The sequence below is a fragment of the Lipotes vexillifer genome, unplaced genomic scaffold (genome assembly GCF_000442215.2).
Source record: "Lipotes vexillifer unplaced genomic scaffold, Lipotes_vexillifer_v1.1 scaffold471, whole genome shotgun sequence".
In the NCBI taxonomy this organism is placed as follows: Eukaryota; Metazoa; Chordata; class Mammalia; order Artiodactyla; family Lipotidae; genus Lipotes; species Lipotes vexillifer.
The window spans coordinates 1719323-1731572 of record NW_006780162.1 but is presented as its reverse complement, the minus strand read 5'-3'; positions in this window follow the sequence as shown (position 1 = coordinate 1731572).

The following is a 12250-nucleotide window of genomic DNA, read 5'->3' as shown; positions in this document are numbered from 1 at the left end:
GGGAAAGAGAGGCCTCTTTGGAACCTCACTTGTTAGGGGACTAAGCTTTCAATAAAGATACAACCAGGTACAACCCTGTGTAGGAGTTATACCTGAGGGGGACACTTGTGTTCTGCCACCTAACCCTGCCAATCTTGTCGCAGAAGAAGGTAATGCCTGAAGGGCAGGCACTTTGGAGGTGCTGGAAAGAAGGTGGTGTGGACCAGTGGGACAGGTGAGCATGCCTCATCTTTCCACCTCAAAGACCAGGATGACAGAAGTGCTTAAGGTGCTGGGAGACGACTCCTGCTCAGGTGGGCCCCGGGCCAGATCAGGCCCAAACTGAGGGCAGGAAGGAGACCACCCCTGTGGAGGGAACATCTAGCTGTGTTGTCTTCTGGAAAGATGGAAAAGCAAGCTCTTAAGAGTGAGGCCATGATTCTCATGGACTCAAGTGTGAAATGTGTGACTTTCTTTTCAGTGCTCGGTACAAAAATGCCACATGTGTTTTTCTGAATCAAATTTAGTCTAACTTAGGTCTCAGCCTCCTCCTTCCATAATACGCAAAAAGCCAGGACTTAACACATTCCAGAGACCCTGGGAAAAGAGCCTGGGGTCCCTGGTGGCCTCTGAGCTCTTCAGGACACAGGGCAAAAAGTCCACCAGAAGAGGGAGGGTGGGGGAGACCAGACGTCTTGCCCGAAGTCTCCTAGCAGATAGGAGACGGGGCCATGATTCGAACATGGTCCTTTGCCCTACGTCCTCCCTCATGTGCCAGAACCCTTCCACAGGACAGCGGCTCTCAGCAAAGCGTCTGTGGGGAAGTTCCAAGTGCCCACACAGCAACTATAGGGTGCTCACCGCCCCCAGCAAAGGTTACAAAAGCTGAAGTGAAAGGGTTCCTCATCTCCAGCACTCGTGCTCAGAGTTCAGAAACCAAGTAGGAAGTGAAACCACAGAACCATCTGTAAGTGAAAAAATAAAGAAATGAGGAAACTGGGAGGAGGAAGCATTGAAACGAACCCTGATCTGGGTACTGACGGTAGTTGAACAGGACCACGACAGGATGGATAAGTCTTAGTTGTATTAAGAACCAAACGGTTATTACAACATCATTTATGGAATGACTCCTCCATGCTAAGTCCTCTGCAAGGTACTGGGACTATAAAGGTCCATTAGACCTCAAGTTCACTGCCCAGTACAGGGACTGTCTCTGACAGTGCCTAGTACATGCAGGGCAGTAGATTTCACCACAGGCATCTGTACAAGCCCAGGAGCTTTAGAAACAAAGAGTGATCTCATAGCTCATGGGGTCACTGAAGGTGCAGCTCACATGTCAGCGGTCCTTTGAAATTTAAATAAAATAGATGCCAGTCTCCCAGCTCATGACTAGGGAACAGTCAGTGCCTTCTCCAAAATTTCTGTCAATTTCTAGGCTCTTGTGGACTCGTGGTTCCTTCCCAACGCTGAGAACCTGAAAAATGTCAAACTTTCGGGACACTGTGACTCACGTTCTATAGCTTTTCTTTCCTCTGCTCCACTCTGACCGAGATGTGGAACTCATCCTTTTTCTACAAAAGTACTACACGTGAGCTGGGGGTCATATTAAAAAACAATGGTATGGAGATGGACACAGAAGAATAGGACTGAATTACCACCAGGCAGAATGGACACTGGCCGTAAAAATCTTATGTGGCTGCTGGTACATACATCAGCTCCACAAAGCAAATGTAGGTACAACTGATTTTAACGAAGGTACGTGGCCCTGGGTTTTACACTTAAATGATTCATAATGTAACATTATACTGTCCTCTCTTCAAAGGGCTTTCAGCCATCTCATCCTGGGAATTCCTCACTGGGCATTCTTCTCAGAAGTACCCAGGCTTCCTCCACGTTGCTTGATTAACTTTCCTTAAGACCCTCTTTACTAATTCATGCCCATCCTTTTAAAAAAATCAATATGAATGATGTACAACATATATGGTCAAGATGCACCCATTTTAAGAATACAGTCTGATGAGTTTTAATAAAAGTATGAACTGATTTAACCAACTCAATCAACATGTATAATGTAGCCACCATCCAAAAAGTTTCTTCATTCTCTTTTGTAGACAGTATCACCACCAGCTCTGTTTCCAAGCGATCACTGATCTGCATTAGGCCATTCTAGCTTGGATTTACCTTTTCTATACTGTACAAATGGGATCATACAGGATGTATTCTTTTCTGCCTATGAATCTATTCATGAGATTTAATTTCATTGAACAAAGGTACTACAATTTGTATAGCCATTCACTTGCAAATGGACATCTGAGTCTCCTTTTTGACTATTACAAAAGATGCTAGGATCCTATGTGTACAAGGCTTTGTGTGGAAATATGTTCTTATTTCTCGAGTAAATACTTAGAAGTGAAATTGTTGTGTGGTAAGTGTATATTTAACCTTATGAGAAACTGCCAAAGTGGTTTCCAAAGAGTTTGCACAATTTTGCATTCCCACAAGAAATGCAGAGGAGTTCCGGTGGTTTTATATCCTCACCAAAATTTGGTGCCGCCAGTCTTCTTAATTGTAGCCATTCTATTGGGTGTGGAACTGCGATATCTCGTTATTATTTTAATTTGGCTAATGACATTGAGCATCTTTTCCTGTTTCCTGGCCATTTGCATATATTATGTTTTGTGACATGTCTGATCAAATCTTTTGCCCATTTAAAAAATTGAGTTGCTTATCTTTTTTTTTATTATATGTACAATTTCTTTATATATCCCGGGCACAAGTCCTTTGTCATTGACCTGTTTTGCAGATATTTGTCCCAGTCTGTGGTCCACCTTTTCATTTCCTTCATGCTGTTTTTTGAAAAGCAGAAGTTTTTATTTTTGATGTATTTCAATTATAAATTTTTCTTTTATGACTTTTATGCTCTGTGTCTTATGTAAGTAATCCTTGCCTCCCCCCAAATCATGAAGATTTTCGCCTGTGTTTCTTTGTAGATGTTTTTATAGATTAGCTTTTACATTTAGGTCTAGAATTTTATGATTGGGCTAACTTGCAAATAGAGTGAAGTAAGAGCTAACTTTTATTTATTTACTTTAATAAATGGGTATACAGTGCCAATATAGTACCAACTGTTGGAAAGAAAATTCTTTTGAATAGCCGTGATATCTTTGGCAAAAATCAGTTGACCATGTGTGAACAAGTTTCTTTCTGGATTCTATTCTGTTCCACTGTTTTATATGTCCACCCATACACCAATATCACATTATCTTTTATTTTTTATTTATTTCTATTTTACTTTATTTTATTGTTTATTAACATCTTTATTGGAGTATAATTGCTTTATAATGGTGTGTTAGTTTCTGCTTTATAACAGCTATACGTATACATATATCCCCATATCTGCCCCCTCTTGCATCTCCCTCCCACCCTCCCTATCCCACCCCTCTAGGTGGCCACAAAGCACGAAGCTGATCTCCCTGTGCTATGCGGCTGCTTCCCACTACCTAGCTACCTATTTTACACTTGACAGTGTACATATGTCAATGCTACTCTCTTGCTTATCCCAGCTTACCCTTCCCCCTCCCCGTATCTTCAGTTCATTCTCTACATCTGTATCTTTATTCCTGTCCTGCCCCTAGGTTCACCAGGACCATTTTTATTTTAGATTCCATATATATGTGTTAGCATACGGTATTTGTTTTCCTCTTTCTGACTTACTTCACTCTGTATGACAGACTCTAGGTCCATCCATCTCACTACAAATAACTCAATTTCGTTTCCATTTATGGCTGAGTAATATTCCATTGTATATATGTGCCACATCTTCTTTATCCATTCATCTGTCGATGGACACTTAGGTTGCTTCCATGTCCTGACTATTGTAAATAGTGCTGCAATGAACATTGGGGTACATGACTCTCTTTGAATTATGGTTTTCACAGGGTATATGCACAGTAGTGGGATTGCTGGGTCATATGGAAGTTCTATTTTTAATATTTTAAGGAGCCTCCATACTGTTCTCCATTGTGGGTGTATTAATTTACATTCCCAACGGTGCAAGAGGGTTCCCTTTTCTCCACACCCTCTCCAGCATTTATTGTTTGTAGAGTTTTTGATGATGGTAATTCTGACTGGTGTGAGGTGATACCTCATTGTAGTTTTGATTTACATTTCTCTAACAGTGAGGTTGAGCATCCTTTCATGTGTTTGTTGGCAATCTGTATACCTTCTTTGGAGAAATGCCTATTTAAATCTTCTGCCCATTTTTGGATTGGGTTGTTTGTTTTTTTTGATGTTGAGCTGCATGAGCTCCTTGTATATTTTAGAGATTAATCCTTTGTCAGTTACTTCATTTGCAAATATTTTCTCCCTTTCTGAGGGTTGTCTTTTCGTCTTGTTTATGGTTGCCTTTGCTGTGCAAAAGCTTTTAAGTTTTGTTAGGTCCCATTTGTTTATTTTTGTTTTTATTTCCATTTCTCTAGGAGGGGGGTCAAAAAGGATCTTGCTGTGTTTTATGTCATAGTGTGTTCTGCCTATGTTTTCCTCAAAGAGTTTTATAGTGTCTGGCCTTATATTTAGGTCTTTAATCCATTCTGAGTTTATTTTTGTGCATGGTGCTAGGAACTGTTGTAATTTCATTCTTTCACAGGTAGCTGTCCAGTCTCCCGAGCACCATTTATTGAAGAGGCTGTCTTTTCTCCATTGTATATTCTTGCCTCCTTTATCAAAGATAAGGTGACCATAGGTGCGTGGGTTTATCTCTGGGCTTTCTATCCTGTTCCATTGATCTATCTTTCTGTTTTTGTGTCAGTACCATACTGTCTTGATTACTGTAGCTGTATAGTATAGTCTGAAGTCAGGGAACCTGATTCCTCCAGTTCCGTTTTTCTTTCTCAGGATTGCTTTGGCTATTTGGGGTCTTTTGTGTTTCCATACAAATTGTGAATTTTTTTATTCTAGTTCTGTGAAAAATGCCAGTGGTAGTTTGACAGGGATTGCATTGAATCTGTAGATTGCTTTGGGTAGTAGAGTCATTTTCACAATGTTTATTCCAATCTAAGAACATAGTATATCTCTCCATCTGTTTGTATCATCTTTGATTTCTTTCATCAGTGTCTTATAGTGTTCAGCATACAGGTCTTTTGTCTCCTTAGGTAGGTTTATTCCTAGGTATTTTATTCTTTTTGTTGCAATAGTAAATGGGAGTGTTTCCTTAATTTCTCTTTCAGATTTCACATCATTAGTGTATAGGGATGCAAGAGATTTCTGTGCATTAATTTTGTATCCTGCTACTTTACCAAATTCATTGATTAGCTCTAGTAGTTTCCTGGTAGCATCTTTAGGATTCTCTATGTATAGTATCATGTCATCTGCAAACAGAGACAGCTTTACTTCTTTTCCAATTTGGATTCCTTTTATTTCCTTTTCTTCTCTGATTGCTGTGGCTAAAACTTCCAAAACTATGTTGAATAAGAGTGGTGAGAGTGGGCAACCTTGTCTTGTTCCTGATCTTAGTGGAAATGCTTTCAGTTTTTCACCATTGAGGGCGATGTTGGCTGTGGGTTTGTCATATATGGCCTTTATTATGTTGAGGAAAGTTCCCTCTATGCCTACTTTCTGGAGAATTTTTATCATAAATGGGTGTTGAATTTTGTCGAAAGCTTTCTCTGCATCTATTGATATTATCGTATGGTTTTTATCCTTCAGTTTGCTAATATGGTATACCACGTTGATTGATTTGCATATATTGAAGAATCCTTGCATTCCTGGAATAAACCCCACTAGATCATGGTGTATGATCCGTTTAATGTGCTGTTGGATTCTGTTTGCTAGTATTTTGTTGAGGATTTTTGCATCTATGTTCATCAGTGATATTGGCCTGTAGTTTTCTTTCTTTGTGACATCATTGTCTGGTTTTGGTATCAGGGTGATGGTGGCCTCGTAGAATGAGTTTGAGAGTGTTCCTCCCTCTGCTATATTTTGGAAGAGTTTGAGAAGGGGAGGCGTTAGCTCTTTTCCAAATGTTTGACAGAATTTGCCTGTGAAGCCATCTGGTCCTGGGCTTTTGTTTGTTGGAAGATTTTTAATCACAGTTTCAATTTCAGTGCTTGTGATTGGTCTGTTCATATTTTCTATTTCTTCCTGATTCAGTCTTGGCAGGTTGTGCATTTCTAAGAATTTGTCCATTTCTTCCAGGTTGTCCATTTGATTGGCATAGAGTTGCTTGTAGTCATCTCCCATGATCCTTTGTATCTCTGCAGTGTCAGCTGTTCCTTCTCCTTTTTCATTTCTGATTCTGTTGATGTGAGTCTTCTCCCTCTTTTTCTGGATGAGTCTGGCTAATGGTTTATCTATTTTGTTTATCTTCTCAAAGAACCAGCTTTTAGTTTTATTGATCTTTGCTACTGTTTCCTTCATTTCTGTTTCATTTGTTTCTGATCTGATCTTTATGATTTCTCTTCTTCTGCTAACTTTGGGGTTTTTTGTTCTTCTTTCTCTACTTGCTTTAGGTGTAAGTTTAGATTGTTTATTTGAGTTTTTTTTTTTGTTTCTTGAGGTAGGCTTGTATTGCTACAAACTTCCCTCTTAGAACTGCTTTTCCTGCAACCCAAAGGTTTTGGTTTGTCGTGTTTTCCTTGTCATTTGTTTCTAGGTATTTTCTGATTTTCTCTGATTTTTTTCTGTGATCTCTTGGTTATTTAGTAGCATATTGTTTAGCCTTCATGTGTTTGTATTTTTTACAGATTGTTTTCCTGTAATTGATATCTAGTCTCATAGTGTTGTGGTCAGAAAATATACTTGATACAATTTCAATTTTCTTAAATTTACCAAAGCTTGATTTGTGACCCAAGGTATGATCTATCCTGGAGAATGTTCCATGAACACTTGAGAAGAAAGTGTATTCTGTTGTTTTTGGATGGAATGTCCTATAAATTTCAATTAATTCCATCTTATCTAATGTGTTATTTAAAGCTTGTGTTTCCTTATTTATTTTCATTTTGGATGATCTGTGGGTTGGTGAAAGTGGGATGTTAAAGTCCCCTAGTATTATTGTGTTACTGTTGATTTCCCCTTTTATGGCTGTTAGCATTTGCCTCATGTATTGAGGTGCTCCTATGTTGGGTCCATAAATATTTACAATTGTTATATCTTTTCCTTGGATTGACCCCCTTGATCATTATGTAGTGTCCTTCTTTGTCTCTTATAATAGTCTTTATTTTGAAGTCTATTTTGTCTGATAGGAGAATTGCTATTCTGGCTCTCTTTTGATTTCTATTTGCATGGAATGTCTTTTTCCATCCCCTCACTTTCAGGCTGTATGTGTCCCTAGGTCTGAAGTGGGTCTCTTGTAGATAGCATATATATGGGTCTTGTTTTTGTATCCATTCAGTGAGCCTGTGTCTTTTGGTTGGAGCACTTAATCCATTCACGTTAAAGGTAATTATCGATATGTATGTTCCTATTGCTATTTTCTTAATTGTTTTGGGTTTGTTTTTGTAGATCTTTTCCTTCTCTTGTGTTTCTTGCCTAGAGAAGTTCCTTCAGCTCCGGACGCTCAGGCTCAGCGGCAATGGCTCATGGGCCCAGCCGCTCCACTGCATGTGGGATCTTCCCGGACTGGGACACAAACACATGTCCCCTGCATTGGCAGGCGGACTCTCAACCACTGTGCCACCAGGGAAGCCCAATCTGTGTTTTAACAAGCATTCCTGGTGATTCTAATGCACACTAGGTTAGAGAGCCACTGCTTTAGAAAGGAGTTTATCAATTTTATTAATCTTAAACTTTTTTTTTGTTTAATTGAATTTCTCTATCTTTGGTCCATTTTCTATTTTATTGGTTTCTGCTCTAATCCTTCCTTCCTTCCTTCCTTCTTTCCTTCGTTCCTTCCTTCCTTCCTTCCTTCCTTCCTTCCTTCCTTCTTTCTTCCTTCCTTCCTTCCTTCCTTTCTTCCTTTCTTTCTTTCTTTCCTTCTTTCCTTTTTTCTTTCTTTCTTTCTTTCTTTCTTTCTTTCTTTCTTCTTGTGTTTAATCTGCTCTTCTTTTTCTATCTTCTTAAAGAGATGTAAGCTGATTGATTTTAGACCTCTGTTCCTTTCCAATGTAAGCACTTCAGGGTATAAATTTTGTTCTAAGCACTGCTTTAACTACATTTAATTCAAAATATTTTCTAACTTTAAGTCTTATTTCTTCTTCTGCCCTGGTACTTTTAAATTTTCGTATACTTTGAGGTTAGTTTTCCAGAAAGTTTTCTGTTATAGACTTCTAATTTAAGTCCTTTGTGGTCAGATAATATAATCTTTATGATTTCAGTTCTTTTAAATTTGTTCAGAAATTTTTAATAGTTCAGAATATGGTCTATATTGAAGAATTTTCCTTAGGCAGTTGAAAATAATATATATTCTGCTATTATTGGATGGAGTGTTCTGTAAATGTCAGTTAGGTCAACTTGCCTGGTAAGAGTGTGCTTACTGATTTCTGGTTACAGTTCTTTCAGTTTCGGTATTGAAATCTCCAACTATAATTGTGGATTTCTCTACTCCCTTTACATTAGTCTTTGCTTCGTTTATATTAAATCTCTTTAATTAGATGTATAAACTGCTAGGATTGTTTTGCCTGTTTGACAAATTGATTCTGTTATCATTGTGAAACCATTCTTACTCCTGATAATATTCTTTATTCTATAGCTTACTTTGTTCACTATTGATATTGTCACCAATTTATTGGTGTTTTCATTATATATCTATTTCCGCCCTTTTCCTTTTACTTAGCTATGTAATTATAGTTTAGGTGACTTCCTAGAGAGTATATATTTGGGTCTTGCTTTTTTATTCCTTATGAAAATCTACCACTTAATTGTTGTACTTCAGTCATTTGTGTCCAATGTAATTATCAATAAAGTTGTGTTGATATTTACCATTTTATTATTTGTTTTATACTTGTTTAATTTGTCCTTTTTTTGGCTTTTGCCTGCCTTATTTTTAAATTATTTTTCATATTCCCTTTAGTCTCCTCCATAGGCTTAGACTATTTTATTTTATTTTAAGGTTTGCCATATGTCTCTTAAAAAATCATAGTTTAGGGCTTCCCTGGTGGCGCAGTGGTTGAGAGTCCGCCTGCCGATGCAGGGGACGCGGGTTCGTGCCCCGGTCCCGGAAGATCCCACGTGCTGCGGAGCGGCTGGGCCCGTGGGCCATGGCCGCTGAGCCTGCGCGTCCGGAGCCTGTGCTCCGCAACGGGAGAGGCCACAGCAGTGAGAGGCCCGCGTACCGAAAAAAAAAAAAAAAAAAATCATAGTTTACCTTCAGATATGTTATATCACTTCACTTCATAAGAAAGACAACAGTGTATTTCTGATTTCCCCCTTCATGCTTGGTGGTGTTATAAATTTTACTTCTATATTTGTTTAAGCCTACAGAATACATATATTTTTTGGTTTAAACAGTGAATTATCTTTTAAATAACTTAAAAATGAGAAACTCCATTTATATTTATCCATATATTTCCCATTTCTGGCGCTCCTTATTCCTTTCCAAATTTCTATTGGTTTCAGAGAGATGGTTTTAACATTGGTCTTTGGGAAGAACGGGTAGGAAACTAGGTGAAAGAGATTTGGAGTAACCAGCTCCTAGAAGGCCCTTAGTGCCGTCTTAGACTTTAGTTTACCTGAAAGCAATGCAGGTTACATGATCAAATTTGGATTATAGGAAGATCACTCTGGCATCAGTGGGAAAGTTTATCTGAGGAGCTTGGATGCACTCAGCTGTCTGTTGAAATAAATCAGGTGAAATTGCAATACATCAGAGAGAGTGATGCAGACCTGGAGTGATGTGACCTCTGTGGTTATGCAGAAGAAAGGACTGATTCAAGGAAATTTCAAGAGCTAAAATGAATAGCACCAGGTGGTTGACGATGTCTGGGGGAGATGGACATGGAGAAGTGTGGACAACATCCAAAGTTTTAGCTTGGGTGGCCGAACATGGTCATTACACCAGCTGACATGGAGGGCTCAGAAGAGCTAGTCTGAGGAGCAGAGTAGTGAGTACAGCATTGAACGCTTTGTGTTGGGACTGTCTATGGGAGACCCAAATGGAGATAGATGGATCTGCAGCTCGGAGGAGAGGTCTGAGTTGGGTCTTTAAACTACAATATAACATCTGTGAGCATAGGTCTGATTAGACTGTTTACCTAAGGCAGAGTTTGTCAAAGTGTGTGGTCATGAACCACCTGCATCAGATTCACCTGCAGTGCTGAATAAAGTTAGCAGACTCCCTGGGCTGTGAGTAGTACCAACAACCTGCACTAACAAGCCCCACAGTTGATTCCTAAGTTTTAATAAAAAACCTGATTTAAAGAGTAAGAAGGAGTTGGATATATAAGCCTTCCACCTTACATTTTTTTCTTCCACATACAAAAGGTGTGTGAAATCTTGAGAATTCCAGCTGGAAGATGCCTGGTGTTAGATGTCAAGTGGAGGGTGCTGAACGCGAAGTTAGTAAGTAGATCTGTAAAATAAGTGAAAGAAAGAGTTTGTAGTGGAAATAGACTTTTATTCTCAAGCTTCAAGAAAAAGATCCTTTGGAGGTGGTGGGAATTATATAAGAAATGATAGGAGGGATGACAAAACTGATTATAAATTTTAAATATTAGGATGATTTACGTAAGAAAGCAGCAATGAAACTATCTTTCTTTACAAGACATAATCATATGGCATAAGAACATAAGGGATTAAATCCACTGTCATTTCAGCATCCTGTCTCTCACAGTGGGACAGAGGATGAATTCTTGTGCTCCATGAGGTCCTTCCTGAAGTCAACCCACAAGGTTAGAGTTTCACCTTCTTAAGTTCTGCATGTCTCCAATATTAACTGTGACTCTATCTGCTTATATAAAGATTTATATAAGTACTTACATAAATTACTGACATAACTACTTACATAATGACAAACAGAGGAAGATGCTAAACTGAAGTGATGGAGCGCTTTTCATGAACGTGTTGACCTTATTTATGAGACATAAAGAAAGAAGTTGTACTTTTCAGAGGCTTAATATCAATCATTGATTTCTCCTTGGAATATTTGTGGGGATTTCAGAAATATGGAGACCATGCTAAGTACAAGAAATAATAATTCAAAGGCAGTGACATAAAAGCGTATGAGCTATGGTTAGCTTTCAGTGCATAGAGGAGTTATAAGAGATATTGAAAATCATAACCATAATAACTGACATATAGAAGATGCTCAATGCTTTGTTTGAAGTGCTTTACATACACACATTCCTTTTATCTTCCTAAAAGGTCTACCCGAGGTAGGTACTATTGTGATCCCCATTTTATAGATGAAAAAGCTGAGGCACAGAAGTCACCCCAGGTCGCAAGCTGGTTCGAGTTCGAGATAGGATTCAAACCCAGGAATGTGGCTCTGGAAAGCTACACACCATAGAGATGAAAAAGACGGTCAAGAAGAGAAGCAAGGAAGGATCACTGAGAAAAGAAAGAAGCTAAAGAACTGAAAAGGTGCTTCAAATAAAATACCTTTGGCTGACATGAAATTGCACAAGTAGCTGAGGTTAAAAAGTAAATTAGAAAGTATCTATCTTATGTTGAAAATGAAAAGGTGCTTCAAATAAAATACCTTTGGCTGACATGAAATTGCACAAGTAGCTGAGGTTAAAAAGTAAATTAGAAAGTATCTATCTTATGTTGAAAATGAAAAGGCTTCCAGTGGAGCTGATCTTTAAGATTTCTTCCTGGAATTCTACCCTCTGATGACTCCAGTCACCAAATTGTGAACCAGTGTCCCATGAGCCCTCTGACAGGCATCATGCCTTGTGATCCCTCACCAAAGTTTTACCTGTAGATATACAAGAACGTGTCAAGAAACAAAGAGCATAAAATATGGTTTAAACAACTGAGAATAAAAGATGAACTCAAGAGCATCTCAAAATAAAAATGAGAAATAAGACCGGTGAAGTTTCTCAGAAAATGGGAACCAGAAAGGCAAGGGGGAAGTCTCTGGGGTCCCTTAAACTGTTTCTGACAACAGAAGGAATTAAGGGTTTACCGGGAAACCAGCGGCTGGGTGGTTGAAAGCTACTGAGGACGCTTGTTCCTGGACCAGGTGGGTGCAATGCCAGGTGCGGCAGACTCCCTGGAGGGCGAAACCCGCCTTTGTTAAAGGATGGTCATGAAATTTCAGAAAAGAGGGAAATGACAAAGTCTGTAGTAAAATAAGTATTGCCCACTTTAGTTAGGAAAAAACCCTGCAGACTCTTTC